The sequence below is a fragment of the Canis lupus genome, chromosome 1 (genome assembly GCF_003254725.2).
Source record: "Canis lupus dingo isolate Sandy chromosome 1, ASM325472v2, whole genome shotgun sequence".
Classification (NCBI taxonomy): domain Eukaryota; kingdom Metazoa; phylum Chordata; class Mammalia; order Carnivora; family Canidae; genus Canis; species Canis lupus.
In genome coordinates this window covers 58,712,333-58,735,860 of record NC_064243.1, presented here as the reverse complement: position 1 = coordinate 58,735,860, position 23,528 = coordinate 58,712,333, and the positions used below count along the sequence as shown (strand labels likewise).

General features: G+C 46.0%; 1 long non-coding RNA gene across 4 annotated transcripts; it reads left to right on the top strand.

Moving 5' to 3' along the window:
• The first annotated feature begins 4,150 nt into the window (after positions 1 to 4,150).
• On the top strand, positions 4,151 to 22,348 carry LOC112644482 (uncharacterized). Of its 4 annotated transcripts, none has more exons than XR_003126406.3 (5): positions 4,151 to 4,348; positions 11,134 to 11,175; positions 12,653 to 12,904; positions 18,481 to 18,602; positions 21,700 to 22,348. It is a non-coding gene; the product is annotated as an uncharacterized LOC112644482 (long non-coding RNA). The 4 variants fall into 4 exon arrangements; XR_003126404.3 differs by having other exon boundaries at positions 4,152 to 4,348; positions 21,705 to 22,345; XR_003126405.3 differs by lacking the exon at positions 18,481 to 18,602 and having other exon boundaries at positions 4,153 to 4,348; positions 21,700 to 22,342.
• Positions 22,349 to 23,528: the final 1,180 nt, after the last annotated feature.

Here is a 23,528-nt window from a genome sequence, read left to right as displayed (position 1 = left end):
GAAATATGGTACCACTCTCCGTCCCAACCTCTTGATTCAGGGTTGGATGGGGTGTTTCTGGTTCACATTCTGGAGGCTTATGGTCCTTTTAACTCAGAGTACAATCACTACATTGGAATCAGCACTTCTCTTAGGGGATTCTAAGGGCCAGGGAATTGCTGGACACTTGCATCACTCACCTCGAGGAGTCAGAGCAGGGCCACTGAGTTCTGGGACCTCTGGGGCTGGTCAAGATCACCTATCAGTAATTCCTGCCCGCTAGGTTGGTATGAGCACTTTATCTCTTCCATCCACCTCTCAAACTCACAGTTGGGGCATTCACAGATTGGTCTCATTTATCCAAAATTCCCTGGCCCTTTCTTGTTTGCTTAACATAGGACTTTGGAATTTCTTTGTCCCCTTATGGCAGCAGCTCTGTTCTACATAATTCTTTTGGCACAGAGTTCTAAAAAGATCCTGTAGTTTTACTTTGAAGTTGATGCAAGAAATATTGCTTGTAGGACACTGGGAAAAATCTTTCAGAAGGAGTGAAATATTAATTATATCTGATATTTATCTGGCCTTTGATGTAGAATGAGGACTGTGTTGTTTGCCTGGGACAAACAGTGCTTTCTCTCATCTCCTTTTTTTCCCAATAAACTCGAATTCTCCTGTAGTTTCCTATTAGCCTTAATGTTGGAATGTGGGAAAGGTTTGTGATTTTGAAATGTAGGGTCTTTCTGAGATAGGGATGAAGATATTACAATTTTACAACTTGTCTTAGAAAAATAAAGGATTACAAGAATAAGAAAAATTGCAGGAATTATACTTACATGAACGTTGAATCCAGGGTTGTGTGGGTTGGTGCACTTTGCAAAGGATTGCCACCAACACTGCAAAGAAACTTATGACTTACTGAATTATTTTGATGCCCACAGAAATTACCTTGGAAGTGTCTAATACATGAAGATTATTCTGTTATTTCTCACTAATTATAGGGCTCAAATTTTGCAATTTAAATACTGTGAGCTTTGATGTATAATGACTGGAGTCAGCCAAGGAGGACTTGATGCATCTTATAAAGAAATGAAATGCTATAACATTGTGCTTTTAGAGAAATCTTAGAACAGTCTTGTTATTACCTATAATAATTAGTATTCATGGAGTACTTTTTTTTTAAGATTTTTTATTTATTTATTCATGAGAGACACACAGAGAGAGAGAGGAAGAGACACAGGCAGAGGGAGAAGCAGGCTCCATGCAGGGAGCCCGACGTGGGACTCGATCCCCGGTCTCCAGGATCACGCCCTGGACCGAAGGCAGTGCTCAAACCGCTGAGCCACTGGGGCTGCCCCAGTACTTTATATTTTATATTATAGATGGAGTTGAATCGCCTATACCATTTCCTTACCTTTCTTCACAAAAGTAAACAGTATAATGAACTTGATATTTAGCATTCTCATGCATGGTTTACATTAATTAATTAATTACATTAATTCATCTTTAAACAATATATGATATTGTTTCCTGTTTTGAAATTTTATGTAAATGTAACATACTGTATAAATCCTCTTGCAACTTGCATTTTTTTTGCTCAGCAGTCTGTTAAGATTTAGTCTATTGATATGCATAATTCTAATTTATTTAAATTCTCTGTGGTATTCTTTTATAGGACTAGACCTCAAATTATCTATTTATCCATATTTCCTATTGGTGAATATTTAGATCATTTTGATGTTTCTCACCATTAGAAACAGTGTTGTAGTGAATATTTCTGGGCATGTTTTCTTGTGCATATTTGTGAAGATTCCTTAGGATATATATTCCTAGGAATAGAATTTCTGAATTTTAAGCTTTCCCTTCACTTTACTAGACAACTGTTCTTTCAGGAAAACTTTTGATTACAGGTTATAAGAAAGCTTGCTAACAGTTGTTTAAACAATAAAGATTTAATCATCTAACATTGTCAGCAAAAAGACCCAGCCACTTTTTATACTCTTGCTACCTTAGTGCAATGGCTTTGTTCCTCTTGTTTGTCACCTCATGATCACGACGAAATGGCTTCTAGAACTCTAGGCATCACAGTCTCATTCCGGTCATTGTTCCAAAAATGAGGATAGAGTAGGTGGACAAGGTGTTTTTGTCTGTTTGTTTGTTGTTGTTTTATATTCGCTTTTTTTTTAAGATTTTGTTTATTTATTCATGATAGAGAGAGAGAGAGAGAGGCAGAGACACAGGCAGAGGGAGAAGCAGGCTCCATCCAGGAACCTGATGTGGGACTCGATCCCGGGTCTCCAGCATCACGCCCTGGGCCAAAGGCAGGCACCAAACCACTGAGCCACTCAGGGATCCCCAAGGTAAGCCAATCTGACTGGTGTCCTTATGAGAAGAGATTAGGACACAGAGACAACACAGAGGAAAGACCATGCGGAGACACACAGAGAAGATGGCCATCTTCAAGCCAAGAATAGAAGCCTCAGAAGAAGCCAACCCTGCTGCCACCTTGATCTTAGACTTCAAGCTTCCAGAGCTGTGAGGACACAGTTTCCTGTTATTTAAAGCTCTCAGTCTGGATACTTGTCATAGCAACCCTAGCAAACTCATACAGGCAGATTCTCTATGGTGAAGGCTTTTATATTCCATAAGGAAAAGGGCGTGCTCTGCAATAATTACAATGCAAGGACAGAGTATGGGTAACCACTATTTGAGAGGGGTAAAAATGGTACAAGGAAGAGAGAGATCACTTGTAGCTGTGGGAATCTGGGATAACTCTGTGCAGGGGGTCATCTTTGAGCTGAGCCTTATAGATGACATTGGAGATATGGACATTCTGGATGGAAGAAATGACATGAGTGGGGCCCAGAAAGAAAAACCTAGAGAAAAACCTAGAGCTTTCTAGAAGAAAATAAATATCCTATAACAAGTTAATTCTCAGTTTAGCTGCAGCCCCCAAAATTAGAATCAAAGGAATTGATGGCATATACTTGTTTGTTCAAAGTTAAATTTCTAAACTACCTTCATAGGACATTATTTTTTATTTTTTTAAAGATTTTATTTATTTATTTATTCATGAGAGACACACAGAGAGAGGCAGAGAAACAGGCAGAGGAAGAAGCAGGCTCGCTGCGAGGAGTTTGACATGGGACTCAGTCCTAGGACCCCGGGATCATGACCTGAGCCAAAGGCAGACGCTCAACCACTGAGCCACCCAGGCACCCCTCTTCATAGAACTTTAAAAGGAGGTTGGCAAAAACCAGTTTCACATCTCTTGGCACCTTCCACAATTGGAAGATGTACAAAAGCTATAATTTACATACAAAAGATTATTGTTGGCAAGAGATTAGAAATCTGACAGATAATTTCTTTGGAGAAGGTTGTGGGAGTACTATGGCAGTCTTCCCCCTCTTTGGAAATCTTTTCTTCCTCTTGAGCCAATTAAAAGGAAAGTTTAAGGATGCTACTCAGAGATGTGGACCTATGTCCATTGGATTCTATGAGGACAGGAGGCTGCTACTGGACCCATGACTGGAAAATCCTAAAGTCAAGAATCTGTAAATGGATAATTGCATAGGTAATGGAGATTGTGGGGACAAAGGGCACCTGAGTGTTTTTCCATGGGCTAGAGATGGCCACAATGGAGAGAGAGTCAGCATGCCCAAAGGCCTTGCTTAGAGGAGGCTGTGACCCTAACAGAAGGAGTAGATTCCCAGGTCCGGGGACTGAAGGAGTATATTGAATGGAAGGAAAGTCATCCCCCTGTCCCAGGAGAAATCAGGGATATATTCCAGGTGGAGCCTCCATAGATCCACAAATACACTCCAACAGAAATATCAGCTTTAAACCTATGCCACCTGGAGTAACCCACTACCAGGTCCCCTGGTGCCAGTCAAGACAGAAACTCTCCTTCTCCTACCCTTGCCTCTCTGTCACCTTCTGTGAGGATCAAGGGTTAGTCCCAGGAGCAGAGGACAAAGAGGCATGGTCAGAAGCTCAGATATAGTAAAAGATGAAGAAGCCAATCATGCCCTCTTTCCCTACAGCATCAGAGCAGTGCAGCTTAAGTTGAGGAAGAGAGGCTTTGAGCGAGATTCGGAGTTCTGACTATGATGTATGACTCAACAGTTTACTGGAATGAGGCTATTATTAGGACTCCTAGTGACCACAGAACTTTTCATTATCCATGAGTGAGCTGCCTGAAACTTCATTGAGAACAGTGATGAGTGCTTCAGAGTAGGAGGAACGGGAGGGAAAAGAACCAGGTTGTCTTCTGATTGTCTCCTAGAAATCCTACAGATTCGGTGGAATAGCTATAGTCGTTTAATTTGACTAAGGAGCAAAAAGAAGAACAGTGGAAAATGCTGCTTTAAAGGTAATTGAGAGCCTGTAACACTGTTTATTTTACATAGTTTAAAATTTTATTCTGGAGACCACAGGAGAAATTAAAGATGAAATTAAAAGAGAGTAATGTGGTCAAAGCTTTAGGAAGACTAATGTGAAGACGAGCCATGGCAAGCTTAGAGATGAAACGCAGAGCACCCCACCCCTCACCATTTTCCTACTCCAACTCTATGTTTCCAGGACTCACTCATGACCTGTCCTGATGGAGAAGCTGAAGCCAGACTACAATTGAGAGACTCTCTAGTAGTAGCAAAATTGTCTTCTCCCTATAGCTAGGCTTACATTTTACTTAAAGCACAAAGGAGGACTGCAGGTTGTCAAAAGTGAACACCCTACTCTTTAAAAAAAAAAAAATATATATATATATACACCTATGCATATATTTACCTTATATGTATGTGTGTATGAATGTATATATTAAAGATTATTATTTATTTATTCATGAAAGACACAGAGAAAGGCAGAGATGTAGGCAGAGGGAGAAGCAGGCTCCAGGCAGGGAGCCTGATATGGGACTTGATCCTGAGACCATGGATCTTGCCTTGAGCCAGGAGCAGGTGCTCACCGCTGAGCCACCCAGGCATCCCCGTATATATTTTATATAAATGAAAAAATCATAAGGAAAAGCAGAAGACTGATTAGTTCAAAAGTCAGTATAGTTGTTACCTCTGGAAGGAAGGGGACTGCAATCGGGGAGGGATAAAACATAGTAAGAGTCATTGGTAGGACATTAAATTATTAAACTAAAACTATTAAATAGAAGAGGTAATAGAATCAAGGCCCAAGCAAAAGAGTTAATCTTTCAGAACAGCAAGGAAACTATCTTTTATAAATAATGATGGGAAAGATGTCTTTAAAAACGAGACTATAAGGGAGAAGAGTGAAGAAATTCCCATCAGTCATTTCAGTGAAGTGGAGTAAAGGTCAGCGGCTGAGAGACCAAGGAGCAGTGGGCGGTGGGGTGTCAGGCCCCTGGTGTCTGCAGTGCAGTTGTTGCTCAATAACTGTGTGTTGAATGAATGCTGATTAAGAGTATTTTTTTTAATTGGAATAAACACTTGGTCATTTGCTAAGAAATAAACCATGAAAGAACATAAGAATAAAAGAACACTTGGACAGCTCTGTAGTTTCAACCGAGGTTAGTAGCATGAATCTATTGTAGTAAAGCCAACTGGCAACCCAAGAGTTCTAGAGAAGAAAGAAAATGGTGGGGTTGGGAAGGAAGGAGTAACAAAAGGGAGGCATTCTAGCGGGCTGGTAAAGACATAATAGAAGTAGCCAGTCATGGGACCAGGCTGGCTAAAGAGGGAAATGAAGCAAGGAGGGAAATGAAACCAGCCTCAGAGGTTGAGGGACTAAAGTTCCCCTCTACTGAAATTTCTCTCTACTGGCCCTTTCCCATCACCATACAAACTTGCTGTTATTTCTCTCATCTTTAAAGAAAACAAAACAAAGCCTATTCTTGACCTCAATCCTACTGCCAGCTACTGCCCCATTTCTCTACTCTACGTTGCAGCAGATGCCCTTGAAAGAGTCTCCTACACTTACTGTCTTAAATTTCTCTTCTCGCATTCTCTCCTTTGGCTTTTCTCCTACCTCTCTGGCCGATCCCCTTCCTCCCTCTCCTTTGCTGGCCCTTCTCTCCTCCCTGACCTGTTAACCTCAGAATATCCTAAAGTTGAATCCTTCTTCCTTTTCTCTTCACTAACCATACTCACTCCTTGGCATTGCCATCCTGTCTCAAGACTTCAACCTCCATCTATTTATGCCACTCAAATGTCTACCTCCCAGCCAGACTCTTTCTTGAAATACAGATTCATACATTCACCTTTTACTCAACATAATAGATATGTTAAGCTAATTCTGTCCAGGACAGAATTTCTGATTATCTCTCCCTTCCCTACTCTTGCATCTGTTCTGTTTAGAGTCTTCCACTTCTCAGCTGATGTCAACTCCATCATTCCATCTGTTCAAACCAGATGTTTTGGTGTCAACCTTTACTCCTATCTCTAATACTATACATCCAAGCATCCTGTAGGTGCTTCTATATCTAGAAGAAAAAAAAAAAGAAAAGAAAAGAAAAGAAAAGAAAAGAAACATATCTAGAGGCCAATCATTTCTCACTACTTCCATTACGGTACTCTGAGCCATCATATTTCTCTCACGCAATAGAATAGAATACTAGAATACATTGTCTTGCTTTTACCTTCACATCATCTCCCCCCACCTCAATCTATTCTCAACATAGTAATCAAAGTGGTCCTTTGAAAGTATATTAGAAAATTGAACTCCAATTAAAAAAAAAAGTGTATTAGATCCTGACATTCCTCTATGCTAAAACCTCCAAGAGCTTTCCAACACTCAGAGTAAAAGCTAAAGTACCTCCAGTGACCCACAACACCCTCCACGATCTCCTCTCAAGTTACTGAACTGAGCTCATTTTACCACTCCCTCTGTTTTCAGTTTCACTGTATTTCTTGTTATTCCTACCATACTTGTCTTGCTCCTTAGTTCAGGGCTTTGCTACAGTTTGTCCCATGGCCTTGAATGTTCTAGATCCCACAAGCCTGATTCCCTCATCTAATTCATGTCGGTGCTCAAATGTCAATGTTTGATTTAAAATCACACCAGTGAAATGCTGGTAAATGTTTCTCAGGTGCTTTTCTGGGAAAAGAGAAGCTGCACTGTGTGTCATTTGCAAGTTTTCATGGTGCAGATGTTCAGCAATTTCAAGTTACCACTGTGATGTCACTGAATTGATGTTGCTGAACGTGGCAGTGGGGAAGAGAAGCCACATCAGCTCTCAGGAGCTGGTGCAAGATGATTGCGGCCCCTTCCCACCACCCCACGACCCTCATTCCTTGATCCCTCTTAGTGTGCCCTATTTTTCCAGAGCATGTATCACCTTCTCACCTAACACGTTACTTATTGTTATAGCTCTTGTTTCTTATCTACCCCGGGATACCCTACCCGCCAGGGATTCTTGTCCGCCTTGTACTGATGTCTTGCAAGAACAATGCTTTGCACAGAGTAGGCTGTTAGTACACTGCTGGATGCAGGGACTTCCTAATGAGGGATATAGAGCAGATACGGCAATGACTGACTAGAAGAATGTGCAGGGCAGAGAGCTGTGGTCAGACTTGGAGATGTGAGTGTTCAGAACAGGTGTGGCCATCCGGAGGAAGGGCTGAAATGCAATGAAATGGAATTGATGCCTTTGGAGCTGAGAAGGCTCTGAGGTTAGGGAGTTTGGAGCAGCCATCACCTCCATGTGGTTTTAGGAGCAATCTCTTTTCTTGGCAGCGAATCTGGAAACATGGTTAGAAACCTCAGGGCTTACTGAGATTGAATAACAGTCTGCTTGTTTTGAGGCTCTGCATTTAACTTAAAGAACATTATTTCAGAATATATCATTATTATCAATTTGAGTTAAAAAGAATAATGTGCATTGAAAATGAACAAGGGGAATTTATAGGTGTGCACTTACTAAAGAGAGAGAACATTCTTGATAGTTTTAGGAAATTCTTGGCTGTTACTTTTCTTTGAATAATGTGCCCTTGAGACTTACTTTTAACAGTAAACATGTTAATGTGACACATTCTGCACACCCTGACCCAGAGCCTTGAACATCTGGATTTTTCTCCTCTTGCAAACGCCTTCTCTCTTACAATCTAACAACTCCATTTACAATGGAGTTTCTAACAAAACTTTTTTTCTAATGTACCACAGAAATCTATTTCTTCTCCACATATTCAGCGACATAGGACAATGCCAGCAAGTATGTGGTTTTTACGAGTTCTAAGCTTAACCAGCAATTGATTGCCCTGCTTTTCTGAAACTCAATGTCATACCGTTCACACACTTGGAGATAATCAGCCTCTGCCCACATTGCCCTTGATCTGAAAGCTGCTTAGCCCATTGACAGCAGTCTCAAGCCTTATTGGTGTGTGTCCTACAGCAAGTTGTCCTCATTTATTCAGTTTCTCCAAAGGATCGCTTTCACGAATGACGTAAAGGTTGGGTGCCATTTAGTGTTCTCCTCCCATGTGTGTTGGTTCTGCTATTTGGATACAGGACAGTCAGGAGAGAAAATAGTGATGTTAAGTTTACCTAATTTTACTTACTTAAAAATTTTTAGAAATTTCGTACCCAGTGTAAATTTCCAAAATCAGAAGTGAAAGGAAGACCAGAACACAGACAAGAAGTCGAAGCACTGACTCTTGGCGCTCACAGTGAGTGCCAGCCTCTATAAGCATCCGCAGAAGGACAGCCTATTAGAGATCTCCTGAAGAATCATTTTCTCGCAGCTGTTGGTTTTGGCCGCCCGAGGGCTTTGGCATGCCCAGCGTGGGCTGCGGTGGGGTGGCTGCTGTCAGCGATGTGGCTGCTGTGAATTCCCTCCCTCACTCGGAATTCTTCTCGCCCAGAGCTGGTTCGTGGCAGGACCCGCTCTGTTCATCCAAGAGGCAGGTCTGAGCAGGTTATCCTCTGCCCTTCGCCCTGGTGGCTGCCAGATGTTTTCATGTTGCTCACTGCCCAGCTCACTTGCCCCTACCCCACTAGCTACCTAATGGTTCCTCACAGGCTTCCCATCTCCAGGGCCAGACTTTGCTGGTCTGAGCCGCGCTGATGAGGCCCAGGCCACAACTTCAGTTCGATCTGATGATTCCACACTGCCCCCAGCCAGTTGCTAGCCCAGTATGTGTCCTTGTTACATTAGGGACCAAACCACAGATGCCACTGGGTCACAAACTAATACCCCACACCCTTTTCTAGAAAAAAAAACAAGGAACAACTACAACAACAACAAAAAAAACAGCCCCAAAACACCAAACCAAAACAAAAATAACCCTTAAGGTCCTTACTTTAATGATAAATTCAGTCAACAAATACTAATTTGAACACTTCATTCTGGCAACTGTCCTTATGAGGCTTATGTGGGGAGTCAATAATTAATAGTTAAAAAAAGGAGGGGGCACATGGGTGGCTCAGTGATTGAGGATCTGCCTTTGGCTCAGGCCATGATCCCAGGGTCCTGGGATTGAGTCCTGCACTGAGAGCCTGCTTCTCCCTTTGCCTGTGTCTCTGCCTCTTTGTGTCTCTCATGAATAAGTAAATAAAATCTTTAATAATAATAATAATAATAATAATAATAATACAAAGCAACAAAAAATAAGTTGCACAGAGAGCTGAACACTTTAAGGAAAAAGTGGTGAGAAGAGTGTAACTGGGAGAGTGAGGCCTCTCGGGGAGCATAAGGAGAGTAGTGAGGGGTTCCATTCGAATACAGTGTCCCCAGAGTTAAATGCTATGTGCCGCTGGAAATGAATAATTACGGCAGCTCTTGATACAGTGAAACCCTACTGCACATACGTCAGGCTCTCCTTCATGAAAACAGTCAAATGAGAAGATGGGAACGGTGAGAGGCAGAGTGTTAAGTTTTGAATCAGGATGGGCCAAAGGAACACACTCAGTTCTGCAGGGAAACGTAAAGATGGCAAAGCACAGCTTCAGCTTTGGGATTCTAATGCCTTCAAGCCTCGTCTTCTCCTCCCAGTGAGGCCAAGGTTAGCGTGAGGCCGACAAAGGCAGAGCTCTGCCACCTGAGTGTCAGCACCCAGTGTGCACGATGCCTGCTGGACGGGGGTCAGGAAGCTGACCTGCTCACGGCCCTCCACTCCTCCCCAGGAGGAGGAGCTCAGCTCTGTGTACTTGTCCGCCCCATGCAGACACGAGTCTGGGCGTCCTGTCCTAGGACAGCCGGTGCAGGGGCTGACCTGCCACCTGTGAGCTGATCCCAAGCGATAAGCCCTGCACCAAGGACCATAGAGGAAGGGGAGGGTATCAATCCGATTCTCTGAATCTCCCTCCTGGAATTAAAGCTAGGACACATGGTATAGCGAGAAAGAGCAAGAAAGCAGCTGAGGCATATTAAGGCTGAGCACTGGAGGGAAGGCGTCTCTCAGCTGCGGTGAGGGGCAGGGGAAACCGAGGCATCTCCCATCCTCACCTCCCCGCCCGTCCAGTGGCCCTGCTGACTCCAGCTGCCCGGATCCACTCCTATTTGCAGAATCTGTAGCAGGTACAATTACCAGGACGGAAGCACCTCTCAGCAACAGCCTTCAATCACTGGCTCACAGGACTTGATAGATAAACACCACCCCAGGTCCCTGGCCCCTGGGGTTGGCTCCATCTGGGTTTCTGTTTTGCACCATTTCCTCCAGTTTCCCTGCAAGACGAAGTTTCCATCACCCACTGCGATGGCGATGGTGGCTTAACCGCACATCCTTTATTGCCCACCCGCCCCTCTATTCCCTGCCCTATTCCTCTGCAATATTCCCTGCACCTCCCAAATAAGGTACTTGCATATGCATTCTCATCTCCAACTCTACTTTCCTCGGGAGGCAAGAAGATGACTTTAGACCCTGGAGCACCCCGCATCTTGGAGGCCAAAGCACCCCTGGACGGCTGTGTGTCGGGGCTCGGGCTTGTCCTTGCAGCAGCTCTGCCCCGGCTCGGTGAGCGGCCACTGCTGGTGACCCAAGAGCCTAAGTGCTCGAGACGGGAAACAGGTGGTTGGGGAAGGAAGAAGTCAGAGCGCTGCAGCTGAGAGACAGAACCATATCCTCCTTGAGGAGTATTTTTGGTAAATGTTTGTTTCATGCAAGGATGTTCTTCTGTCAAAGCAAAGACAAGAGTTCTAGTCAAAATATTTAATTAGGTCTTCAAAACTTCCTATCCCTGTGTCTGTCCTAGGATTGACGGCCACGTGAGCACCGATACCATGAAAGACAGGAGGTGAGTATCCCAGTGCGATCTGTGCCCGGTACTGTTTTGAAAAATGTTGATAACCTGTGATATTGGGGGAAGTTTTCTGGAATAATACATAGTTGGTTGTGGAATACTTACCTCTTAGAGATGCCACTTAAGGAAGGCTGCAAGACCAGGTGCTTCTACTCTGTTCATTCTGGAGAGAAAATGTTTCTCCACAACTGGAATCTAGACCAATCTGTGGTGTGTGTGTGTGTGTGTGTGTGTGTGTGTGTGTGTGTAGAGTAATTACGTTATGATATAGTCATATAATAAAATATTATGTTCAGGATGTCATAAAAATGCAAAAGCCCTTGAAATCGGTGCAAATAACTGCCGAGTGTCCTATATAGCACACTCTTCTATGTCCACCTTTCGTTATCTTTGAGATAATTTGCACTCTACATTGTAGAAAATGATAAAAATGCAAATGACTGTTGTTTGTAAAAATGCAAATGAACAGTGTCAGGTGCAATTGATTATTGCCCTGCAGATCTTGACCAGTTTTGCAGGCAAGTTAAATTCATTTCTGCATTTCGGCAGTTCTTGTGTTTATTTTATAATGACATGAGAGACATAATTTTACCATTTAAGAAATTGTCCTTAGGGCACCTGGGTGGCTCAGTCAGTTAAACGTCTGCCTTCAGCTCAAGTCATGATCCCAGGGTCCCAGGATCGAGTCCTGCATGGGGCTCCCTCCTCAGTGGGGAGTCTGCTTCTCCCTCTACCTCTCCTCCTTGCTCATGCCTCTCTTTCAGGCTCACTCTGTCTCTCAAATAAATAATAAAAATCTTTTAAAAAATTGTCCTTAGACCATGACGGGTAGGTAAAGGGAAGAAAGAAAACCAAGTTGTGCATTGGCATGAGCTGTGTAATGAAGCTTCAGAAGAGTCTAGAGATCTTGTCTGGAAATCATTGGGAAGTAGGTTCAGAGACAGAGGAACATCTTTAGGGTGAAGACTCCTCCTCTTCACGAGGAGGCCGCCTGGTGTGGGGCTAAGCATATAGGCCTTGGAACTCAGCAGAGAGAGGTCCAAATTTGGATTTCAATTGTGGAATTTGCAACTGTGGCTTTGTGCAAAACTCTCAACCCTCCTAAACATCAGTTCTCCCACTACTAAAACAGCAATATCTTAGGTCACTTGAAGGATTAAATGACTTGGTGTGTGCTAACCCCTTCATGAGACCTAACAATATGGTTACATGTGGTAACCAGCTATGACAAAATATATCCCCATGTGAATTTTCAGAGTGTTGCAAGAATAAAAGTAATGTGTGGGAATGCACTTTCTGGGCCAGGGTCACCCAGGGACAATCACGGCCAGAGAGGTGCAGGGGAAGCTGCGCTCGTCTGGTAGGGTGGAGGTGGGTGGGTTGGGCAGAGGGAAGTCACCAATGACCAGGCGAGCAGCTAAGGGGCTTTGGAGGAAAAGGAAGTAGCCAGTGTCCTTCCTTAACTCTACAGAGGCCGATGCTGGAGTTCCCGCACGGATTGCAAGGTCTATCAGAGCCAGACTCAGAAGTCAGGCAGAGAAGCCACATAGAGCAGAGGACTGAAAGGGTCTACACTTGGGTTTTGGCATCAATCCGGAGGTCTTGCCGGAGAGGCCAGAAGAGCCAAAGGTCTGAGCCGGGAAGCAGAGCCTGCAGGTCTGACCAGAGATTTCATGGCATCAGAGTCCAGAGGCCTGTTCAACCCATGTCTACTCACATCAAGGTGGGTGGTGGGGTGGGGGGTGGCAAGCCCTCCGTCCCTTCATTGTAAACCGTGAATGTTGGGCTTTGGCTCCCTGAGGCCCCCCTCCAGCCCACAGATGGATACAAGTGGCATGTGTACACACGTACCTAAACGTGCGTGCACACCCTCACACACACACGTGCACATACAGAGCTCCTGCAGGTATCAGCAAGAGGCAGCCACGAGGCAGATTATACCTGACTGGGGCAGCAGCGGCAGCTGATTGACTGTTAAACCCCGAGGCCGCGTTCAAGTCCCTTGGTTTCTTCTCCTCACGGTGCTTTGAGGAAGCACACATGTCACAGAGGAGGAAGGCGTGATGGATAAGCAAGAGGCGTATTACTGGACAAAAAGGCACAGAGGTCCCCAGAACTCCAGCCCTGTTCCACCGCGGGGTGGCTTTTTCACTAGATAGGTTTATCTGATTCCTTCTCTTTTATTTACTTTGTCATTGACAGTAGAGTTGAAGAATCCATTCAGCCAACAGCCATACATCCCCCGCCACCCACCCCCGCCCCCGCCCCGACTATAGTCCTCTGTGTGGCTGGGCCAATCCTCCTCCCGGGCTCTCGCTTCTTTGGATAAAGATGAGGACAACATAAGCCAAAGGCCAATGCAGAACTCGGCTAAGACACAGAGGAGCCCACAGCAGCGGCAAGAGCAGAGGTGAGGCCCAGTCTGCAGGGGAAGACCACCAGGCCCTGCCAAGCCAAGAGAGCAGGCCACAGATCACCGGCCTCAGGCTTCAGCTGTACACAGCAGCAGAGCCCTGTGACCAGGGGGACACTTGGAGGACTTTTGTGACTCTAGAAGCCCCGAGAGATCTGTCTGTGGGACCGAGGCCCTCTTCCAACCCACAAAGTCGTGTCCATATCTGATCATAGTCACTGCCTTGGAAAGAGCAGGGATTGGGGAAGAAATCTAAAAATGCAGTATTGATATGTTAAAAAAAAAAAGTTAAATCATTAAAAGCAATTAGGGTATAGATTTAACTGGCCAGATGGGAGTTCCCATCAGCTGAAGCCTGAGGCCGGTGATCTGTGGCCTGCTCTCTTGGCTTGGCAGGGCCTGGTGGTCTTCCCCTGCAGACTGGGCCTCACCTCTGCTCTTGCCGCTGCTGTGGGCTCCTCTGTGTCTTAGCCGAGTTCTGCATTGGCCTTTGGCTTATGTTGTCCATGCCATGGCCTCTGTGCAGAAGCAGCCTCACCGTTTCTTCTGCGATCATCGTGGCAGTTACCTTTCAGCTACAGAGGGGGAGCGGCCCTCAGGAGCATCAAGGTGCCTGTTTGCGTGGGGCCACCCTGTGTGTCTCCTTCCAGAGTTCTCATGGGGCAGTGGGGCACAAGATCCCTCTGCTTTCTGTTTCCCCACACGTAGCAGGAGCAACTTCTCTGGAATTTTGTTTGAAGGAAAGTCAGAACACACTCAGCCAAGTGTTTGGTTTCTGGACTTCCAACTTTCTCTCCTTCCCTCTCTCTCCATTGGGCTGCACTGAGTGGACCTTCCACTTCCTTTTAGTGTCTCATTGGAACTTCTCTTACGTCATTGCCTTCTTCCCTAAAACAGCAAGTCTTGCCACCTATTAATCCGCTGACTTCAGAAGGAATTGCACCTTCTGAGCCAGCCAGACAAACATTAGCAAAAAAGTGCCCCTGCATTCATTTATTTAGTCATCAGGACACTGGGCACCCCCACAGGTCAGGCACGAGGCTGCCATAGGAGAAAGACTTCCTGGTGTCAGTGAGCTCTGTGGGCTGGCCCAGGAGGCAGACAAAAGGGAAGGATCAGAGGTCAGCATGGGCAGTTCTAGAATCAGGGTAAGAGGGTGCAATAGGAGTACCCAGGAAGGTGTGGGTGACCCTGTGTGGGTCTGAGTGGTTCTGGGAAAGCCCAGCGAAGATGACAATTCAGAGGAACTAATGACCAAGAAAAGGAGAAGTGTAATCCCTGCACGTTCAGTGGACGGAGCCTGGAAAGAAACTGCTGGACCGGAGAACAGTGAGGGTAAGGGGGGTGAGTAGAAGAAAATGGTGGGGGAAGGGGGTCTGGCACCAGTTTATGAGTCTGAGGCTGAAGAATTTGGACTTAATCACATAGGCAGTCGGGCTCCATTGGAGGGACACGTCCATACATGGCCCGTGGGCCAGCTCTGTGCCCACCCCCGAGGCATGCTGGGAGGCATGTCTGTCTGCATCTCTGCTCCCGAGCCGCTCTACAGCACGGGGGCTTCTCTTGCCACGCCCACTCTTCCTACGGCTCTTGGTGACCCTGCTGCTGCACTGCCTAGAGCACCAAGATCACCGTGCCGCTTGGCACAATGGTGCTACTTCTGCATTGTCATCAGCTGAGAGATGCATGTGGATGCCACGCTCTTTTTATTTTTTACTTTTTATTTTTTTATTTTAATTCAGCTTGCCAACCTACAGTATAACACTCAGTGCTCATCATATCAAGTGCCCCAGCCCTTAATGCCCATCACTCAGTTATGCCCTCCCCGCACCCATCTCCCCTCCTGCAACCCTTTGTTTTCCAGAGTCAGGAGTCGCTCATGGTTTGTCTTCCTCTCTAATTTTTTCCCACTCAGTTTCCCCTCCTTCCCTTATGGTCCCCTTTACTATTTCTTGTATGTTCCCTCAACACTGTCATGCAGGCTGTAAAGACATAGCAGACTACTGAAGGTTTGAGGTGATGGAGAAGGTTGACATTAGAGCAATAAATCTTGGTGTTGAATACAGGTCCAAATCCCATGATTGGCAATTCTTAGTGCCAAAAAACCCTCTGAAAGCTGATTAAAAATGTTAGCACCCACCCACGAAGACTCCACTCTGTGATATCACTCTTCAGTTATGCTTTCTGGAGCTGTTTCTGGCCATAGGGCTGAGTACGTGCTAAGAGAGTGTCAGAGTTAACAGCAGTGTGCTAGGAATTCACAGGGATGGAAATAAGGAGAGCCCAATGTGGCTATAGGACCCTGAATGAAGCAGTAACGTAATGACAAAACAATTTTCTGGAAACAAAGACCATAACAAGGTGCTACCAAGAGAAATAAAAGAGCAAGAGCCTTTCTTTTGTTTGTTTTAAAGATTTATTTATTTATTTGAGAGAGAGAGAGAGAATGAGAGTGAGAGAGCACAAGCAGGAGCAGAAGAGGAGAGAGAAGCAGATTCCCCTGCTGAGTAGGGAGCCCAACATGGGACTCCATCCTGGGACCCCAGGATCATGACCTGAACCAGAGGCAGACGCTTAACCGACCAAGCCACATAGGCACCCCAAACTTTGTGTTTTAAAAGAGAAATTCTGGCGAGTGTCAGGAAAAACATAAAATACTGCTTTAGGCAGATCACTTGTATGTGACATGTTGTTTGGGGCATAGGTGAAAGAAAGAAAGAAAAGAAACCACTTGGAAGGCTCCCACGTAATCCTGCAAATTCTTTCAATGCTAACCAATGCCTAACAGGAAAAATTATTAAAGTAAAATGTAAAATGTATCAATAACAATAAAGATTTATTCAGTGTGAACCAGTTAGTCTAATTCTGGGAATCAACCCAGAGGAGACAATCTAAAATATGGGGAAAGTATCTGAAGATTTTTGCCAGAATATTATTTCTAGTAGGGGGAAAAAAACGGAAACAACCTAAATATTTAACAAAAGGGTTATGGTTAAGTAAATTATGTATATATACCAGACAGCATATTATATAGTCATCAAAAATGCTGATGACGGATACTTTTTTTTTTTTTTTTTTTGATGAAAGATACTATACACTCTACTTGGCAACCAATAGAGTGGCTACTAGGAAAAAAAAATTGAGAAAATAACAAGTGTTGGTGAAGATATGGAGAAGCTGGAACCCGGTACACTGTTGATGGAAATGTACACTAAGAAAACTAAAAATAGAATTACCATATGGTCTGGCAATTCCACTTCTGGTTATATACCCAAACCAGGGTCTTGAAGAGGTATCTGTACACCCATGTTGACAGCAGCATTACTCACAACGGCCAATGAGTTGTTGACAACTCATTACTCACTCACAAGGGTGGAAGCAACCCATATCCATCAACAGTGAATGGATAAAAAAAAAAAACAAAACAAAACAACAACAAAAAACAGTGAATGGATAAACAAAATTTAGTATATACATAAAAAAGTAGGGAATTCTGAAACAACGTGGATGAACCTGAAAGACATTATGCTGAGTGAAATAAGCCCGTCACAGAAAGACATGTACTGAATAATTCCATTTACACGAGGTACTGAGAGTAGTTACGTGTACGCAGACAGAAAGGAGAAGGTGGTTCTCAGGGGCTGGAGAGGAATAGGGGGGAGGAATAGGGCACTGTTGGTTGATGCACAGAGCCCCAGTTTTGCAAGATAAAGAGCTCGGGAAACTGTGCGCAGCAGTGTGAATGTGATAACCCTAGTGAACTGTACATCTCAAAATGGTAAACTTTATGTCATGCATATTTTACCATACTTATAAAAAGAAATACTATATAGTGACATAAATATCAGAGAGCCAATATTAACTCGATAAAGCAAAGTAAAGCATTATTAATATAGCTCGATAACAATTCGCAACAATCTTCGTGAATGAAAAAAGATATGAAAAATTCAGATTTTTTTTGAAAAATTCAGATATTTAATATGATTATATAAGTAGGGTAGGATACTAGATTTTTTTTCCTACCTTTTGAAATAAAAATATACTTATTAAAAGTAAACCTGATGGTAAAAATACGATTTGGTTAAGAAAGTAAAGAACATTTTTGCTCAGTGTTCTATGTGCATTAATTCTAGACTTCTGTTGAAATGGATGGCAAGAATTATTCTATGGTTTTACTTTTTAAAAACTCCTAGTACTTGCAATATAATCAATTTAAAAGTGTGCTTAAAATACTCACATGGCTTAAAAAAGAAAAAAATTGTACAGTAATGACGAGTAGATGTCTACCAGTTTCAGCTCAGGTTGCTCAAAAGTCACTTGAAAAGCACTCTGGGGGGATCCCTGGGTGGCGCAGCGGTTTGGCGCCTGCCTTTGGCCCAGGGCGCCATCCTGGAGACCCGGGATCGAATCCCACGTCCGGCTCCTGGTGCGTGGAGCCTGCTTCTCCCTCTGCCTGTGTCTCTGCCTCTCTCTCTCTCTCTCTGTGACTATCATAAATAAATAAAAAAAAAAAGAAAAGCACTCTGGGGATTTTTTTTTTTTCTTTTAAGAAGAAAATGAATGAATGAGCAAGCGAGTAAGGGAAACTTGCCAATCCTGCTTTCTTCAAAGGAAACGGATTGCCACATGGAAAGTAAAGACGACAGACCACAGTCGCTACAGCTGTAGCAAGATAAAAAATGAATATTAATGATTGATTTCAAATTAGCCAGCTCTGTTTCTTTTGCCTGCTGCTGATGCTGTAAGGAATATTGAGTCTCAGGAGATTACTGAGCTTAGGTGGCTATAATTCATCTGATTGCCATTCAAAAAAAAAAGTCCCTGTTCTGTTCAGTTTCATGAGATTTAATGTTTTTAGCATTCTAATTGTGTTTGTTCACTCACAGTGATGAAACAGATTTCTTCCCAGACTGCTTTCCATCTGGTTGTTTTGTAACCACAAACAAACTACGTTAGAAGTAATTTTTTAAAAAATCCAAACTGCTATTTTCTATGCTGTTTAATACAGGTGAGTGAGTATATGAATGGAATCAATTATTGTTTGACTTTCCTAGTGCACATTTATTATTTAGGTGTGTGAGTGAATCAATTTATATATCTGCATATACCAGCATACAACCCCCCCACATCTATTTACATATAATATACATGTGTATATACATATACACATATGTTGGAGCATATATGCATGCGTGTATACGTATGTGTGATACTGATATATGCAAATATATACAAATATATACAAAATATACATATACAAATATATATATACAAATATATATACATGTATAATTGTATACAAATATATACAAATATATAGAAATACACATGCACACCCCCCTAGCTTTTCCCTTCTGTATGCCCTTTAGAGATCTTGTCACGTTCCTTTAGGCCTTTAGGGCGTCAGGACCTGGCTTGCAGCCCCAGGTGTGCGGATGCCAGCTCCATCCCGAGGACCCAGGCTGTTTGGACGGCTCTATCAGGAAGGAAAGAGCTTTGTAACCGTGTCCTGGGGAACTCGGGGAGCTCATGGACCGGACACGCCGGGAACACCCGCTGCTGCCTCTGTCCCCGTCCCCGGGAAGCCAGGAAGGGTGGCGCCTTCCCGGGGCCTCGGGCCTGTGGGCGCAGCCGGGAGCACCCTGGGGAGGAGCCAGGAGCCAGAGGCCTCTCCGCTGGACCTGCCGCCAGGGAGGTGCAGTCGGTGAACAGACTCTCACTTCATTCTTTAAAATCAGTCCCTAGGGGATCCCTGGGTGGCGCAGCGGTTTAGCGCGGCCTTCGGCCCGGGGTGTGATCTGGGGTCCCGGGATCGAGTCCCGCATTGGGCTCCCCGCAAGGGAGCCTGCTTCTCCCTCTGCCTGTGTCTCTGCCTCTCTCTCTGTGTCTCTCATGAATAATAAACCTTAATAAATAATAAATAAATAAAATCGGCCCTGTCGGGCCCCGGGGCGCAGGGGGGTGGGGGTGGGGGTGGGGGTGGGGGTGGGGCTCAGTCGGTTGAGCATCTGCCTTCGGCTCAGGCCGTGATCCCAAAGTCCTGGGATCGAGTCCCGCATTGGGCTCCCCGCCTCTCTGCCTCTTCCTCCCTGCTCATGCTCGCTCTCTCCCCAATAAATAAGATCAACGCTGCCTTCCTTAGAGAGGCGCGGTGCGGCGGTGAGGTGAGCGGCTGGGGGGCTGGGGGGCTGGGCCTGGGGGGCTGGGGGGGTCAGCCTGCAGCCTCCTCCGCTCCTTCCCTCCCGGCACCGGGGCCCTCCTCCCGCCTGGGACGCTGTTCGGTGCTAGAAAGGCCGAGGGTCGCCCCCGCGGGCCGGAACCGGGCCCCGCAGGCGACCCCCGCGCTTCCCCGCGGTCCCAGGCTCCCCTCCAGGGCCCACGCGCGCGCGCCACGCCCGAGCCCAGGGAAGCCGCGTTCACGGAACGCGTGCCCCCCCCCCCCCCAGGTGCCCAGGCCGCTCTCCCTTTCCTTTTCTTTTTTTTTTTGTATCATCCTAGAGGAATTTCTTTCTTCCTTTTCTTCCTTCCTTCCTCTCTTTCTCTTTCTCTTTCTCTTTCTTTTTCTTTCTTCTTTTCTTTTCCTTCCTTTCTCTTTCTTCTTTTTCTTTCGTCTCTTTTTCTTTCTTTTCTCTCTTCTCTCTTTCGTCTGTCTTTTCTCTTTCTTTCTTTTCTCTTTCCTCTCTCTCTCTCTTTCTCTTAAACTCAATTTACCACCTTCCTTCCCGTGCGCCCTCCCCAGGACCAGCTCCCGCCGGCGCCGCCCGCTCCGGGCTCAGCTCCCGGCTCAGCCCCGCGGCCCCCCCCGCGGCCCCCCCCCCGCGGCCCCCCGCGGCTCCCCGAAGCCCCTGCCTGCGGCCGCGCCCCCCACGCGTGCGCCGGGGCGTCGTTGCTCGGCTCGCTGCGCGGCGGCGGGCGCGGGCGGGACGAAGGCGCGGAGGCCCCCGAGCCTGCCGGAGCCCCCCCCGCCCCCCCCGGCCGCCCCGCCGAGGCCCCGCCTCTGTGCACCTCCCGGTCCCCGCGCCGCGCCGCCCCGAGCGCCGTCACCTGGGCTGCCCGGAGCCCCGGGCCCGCCCCCCGCCGCCCTCCGCCCCGAGCTGCCCCGAGCCTCAGGCCCGCGCGGCCCCTCCCGGAGCGCCTCGGCCCGGCAGCTGGAGCCCCGCCCCCGGGCCGGCCCTCGGCCCTCGGCCCCCCCTTGCTCCCCGGCAGCCGCCCCGCCCAGCCCGAAGGGAGGGAGGCCGAGCCCAGGGGGACACCCGGGCTGCGGAGGCCCGTTTGGAGACCTTGGGCTTTAGGAGGTCTTGCTCCCTCCCTCCCGAATGACCTCCCTGGGCCCCTCCGTCTGGGCCACCAAGCCCAGCCCAAGCGAGGTCTTGGGTATGAGCCCTTGCGGGGATCGGGCGAGTCTGGCTGCACGCGGCCGGCGGGACGGTGGGGCCGCCGCCCAGGCCTGTTTCTGCGGGGTGGCAGGTCCCCTGGCAGGTCCCCTGGCAGGTCCCGGCGAGGGAGCCCTTCTCAAGGGAGAGCTGTCTGGGCACAGGCGACTGGCTTGGGATTGCCGCGTCCGGGGAAACCTGATGATCAACTCTTTTTCCCTGATGTGGTCCTATAGGACACAACCAGGAAACTCAGCGCTCACCCCTATGGTCCCTCAGTACAACACTTGACCTACAGTCTTCAACTTAGGCCAACTTGCCCCTGAAAAGTTTAAGAAAACCATGTTTTCTTAAACATGTCTCCATGTTCTGACCATGTCTCCATGTTCATGACCCTTGTCCCCCAGCCCCATTGCCCACTTGCCTTCTATTCCCCTGGGAAGTATATTCCCCTTTCAACTGGGAGGTTGGGGCCATGGGAGGCGCCACTGGAAGCCTGGAAGGTGGGGGGGGGGGGGGCGGAGAAGCCAGGATGCTTACTCCCCAAGTCTCCCAGCAGGTGGCTGAGCTTCTGGCTCTGGTGACACTACCTCTTCCTCTGTCTTCCAGTCTAGAAGGACAGTGACGTGTGCTTTGCTAGCTCCTGGACGCATTATTGTCCTTTCTTGGGCTTTTCATCATTTTCACCACGACTTAGTCAATTCACCGTAGTTGTTTCCTTGTCTTTCGGAGACTAGGGTAACCTCTGCTGCTCCGACTGGATCCTCACTGACGGCGCCCCTCGCATTGCCATCCTCCTCCTCACCTCTGCTTCTGACCGGGGTCATCGCTCACCTGTATCTCTGTGCCATGGTCTCCTACCTCATCTTCCTGCCTCCAGTCTTCTGTCCTTTAAATTACCTTCCTCAAACCTGCCACGGTGACGTGTCTGGAATATAAATACGATCTCACCACTGCCAGGCTTAAATCCCTTCACGATCCCAAGTACTTGCAGGAGAAGTTCCAGATCTGCGCTGCAAGAGGGAATCCTCCCTTCTCTTCACTTAAAGCAGGGCTACAAACTCAACGTATGGTCCCGCACAGCTCATCCGCTACAAACTCTGCAGAGTAGCCCCTGCTACCAGTAGAATGGCCTTGCCCAGGTCTGCCCTGTGACTATGGCTCTCACTTGGTAGCCTGCAGGGCAGGTGGTTGAAAGATGGGACTTGAGATGTTGGTCCTGGTGATGCAGAAGCACGGCTAATGTGCACCGTGCTGCATCTGGGCGCTGGGCCTTTGTTCACGTGTCCCTCTGCCACTCTCTTACTCTTCCTTCCCCCTGCTGACTCCATTTGTTTTGAAAGGTACATTTCAGAAGGACTCTGGGAATGCCTTCCTGACCCCTTCATATAACTCTGATGTTGGATTTACTGCATTTTATTTTACTGATTAGTTAATATTAGTTAATATGTCTCTTCTCCTCTTCAGACTGTGAGTTTCAATGAAAACCGTATTTTGTTCATCTTTGATTCCTGTGCCTGGCCACAGAAGATGAGCAATTAAGTGAATAAATGGATGGAAGGATGAGTGAGTGGGTGATGGGTGCTTCTCTGAGTGAGGTTCTTCACAACATCTGACGCGATGCCATACATATATTTTTGGATCGATAAATGATATCATGTGGATGACTGAAAATTGGTTTCTAAGCCATGCTCATTAAACTTACCAAGATAAAAACCAGATTGCTGGTCTTGCTGCCAAGACTTTTGTATGTTAGGAATGTCCCCAGATTTGGATTTAGTTTAGGGCCAGTTTAGAGGTAGACCTGGACAAATGTGGAAGAGGCAGATTGGTGGAGTGAAAAGCTGCCAAGGTTCCAGCAAGACAAACAGCTTATCAGCAGAGAATTTTCTCTTAGCTGTCAAGTCACACAGTTCTCAAAGACGGATTACATCTACTACTGTCATTTCTATTTTGAATTTAACGCTAGTGTACCTGAAGGTATGTTGACTCGAAAGTAAGACACCCGAGTCATTGTGGTTTTTAAAAAAATTTTTTTCTGAGTCATTATCAAAACTATTAGTCAGGTTTTCTTGAGCAAGTCATTCACTCTCTGAATCTACCTGTGTCTCTGAAGTCCGAGAGAAATAATATTCACTGTGTCTGTTTCACCAGGTTTGGTGAGAATCAAGTTGGATTAGGTATAGCAAGAGCCTTGGAAACTATTCATTGTTATAAAAATGTTGGGAATTATAATCATATCTCCCATTATTTCTTAATTCCTGGTGGACTTTTAGGAGGTAGTGGAGTACGATTATAATTTGGTAGAAACATTTGCAAATTCAAGCCTTATCTCTGGCACTTGTCCAAATCATTCTTTAACACAAATTAACCTTAAATGCTATTTTTATTGGATGAAGTTTCAAAATACTTTAGTTATAAAGAAATCTGTGCATAGAACCCAACCTTTCTGTCATGTTGGCAGTGTCAATTAAGTGCCCTGTCTATGTATTTTAATTCTGTCTTGTTTCTTCTATAAATAAGATAGTCTATAGGGAAGCTGAAGAAGGAATAGGAAATAC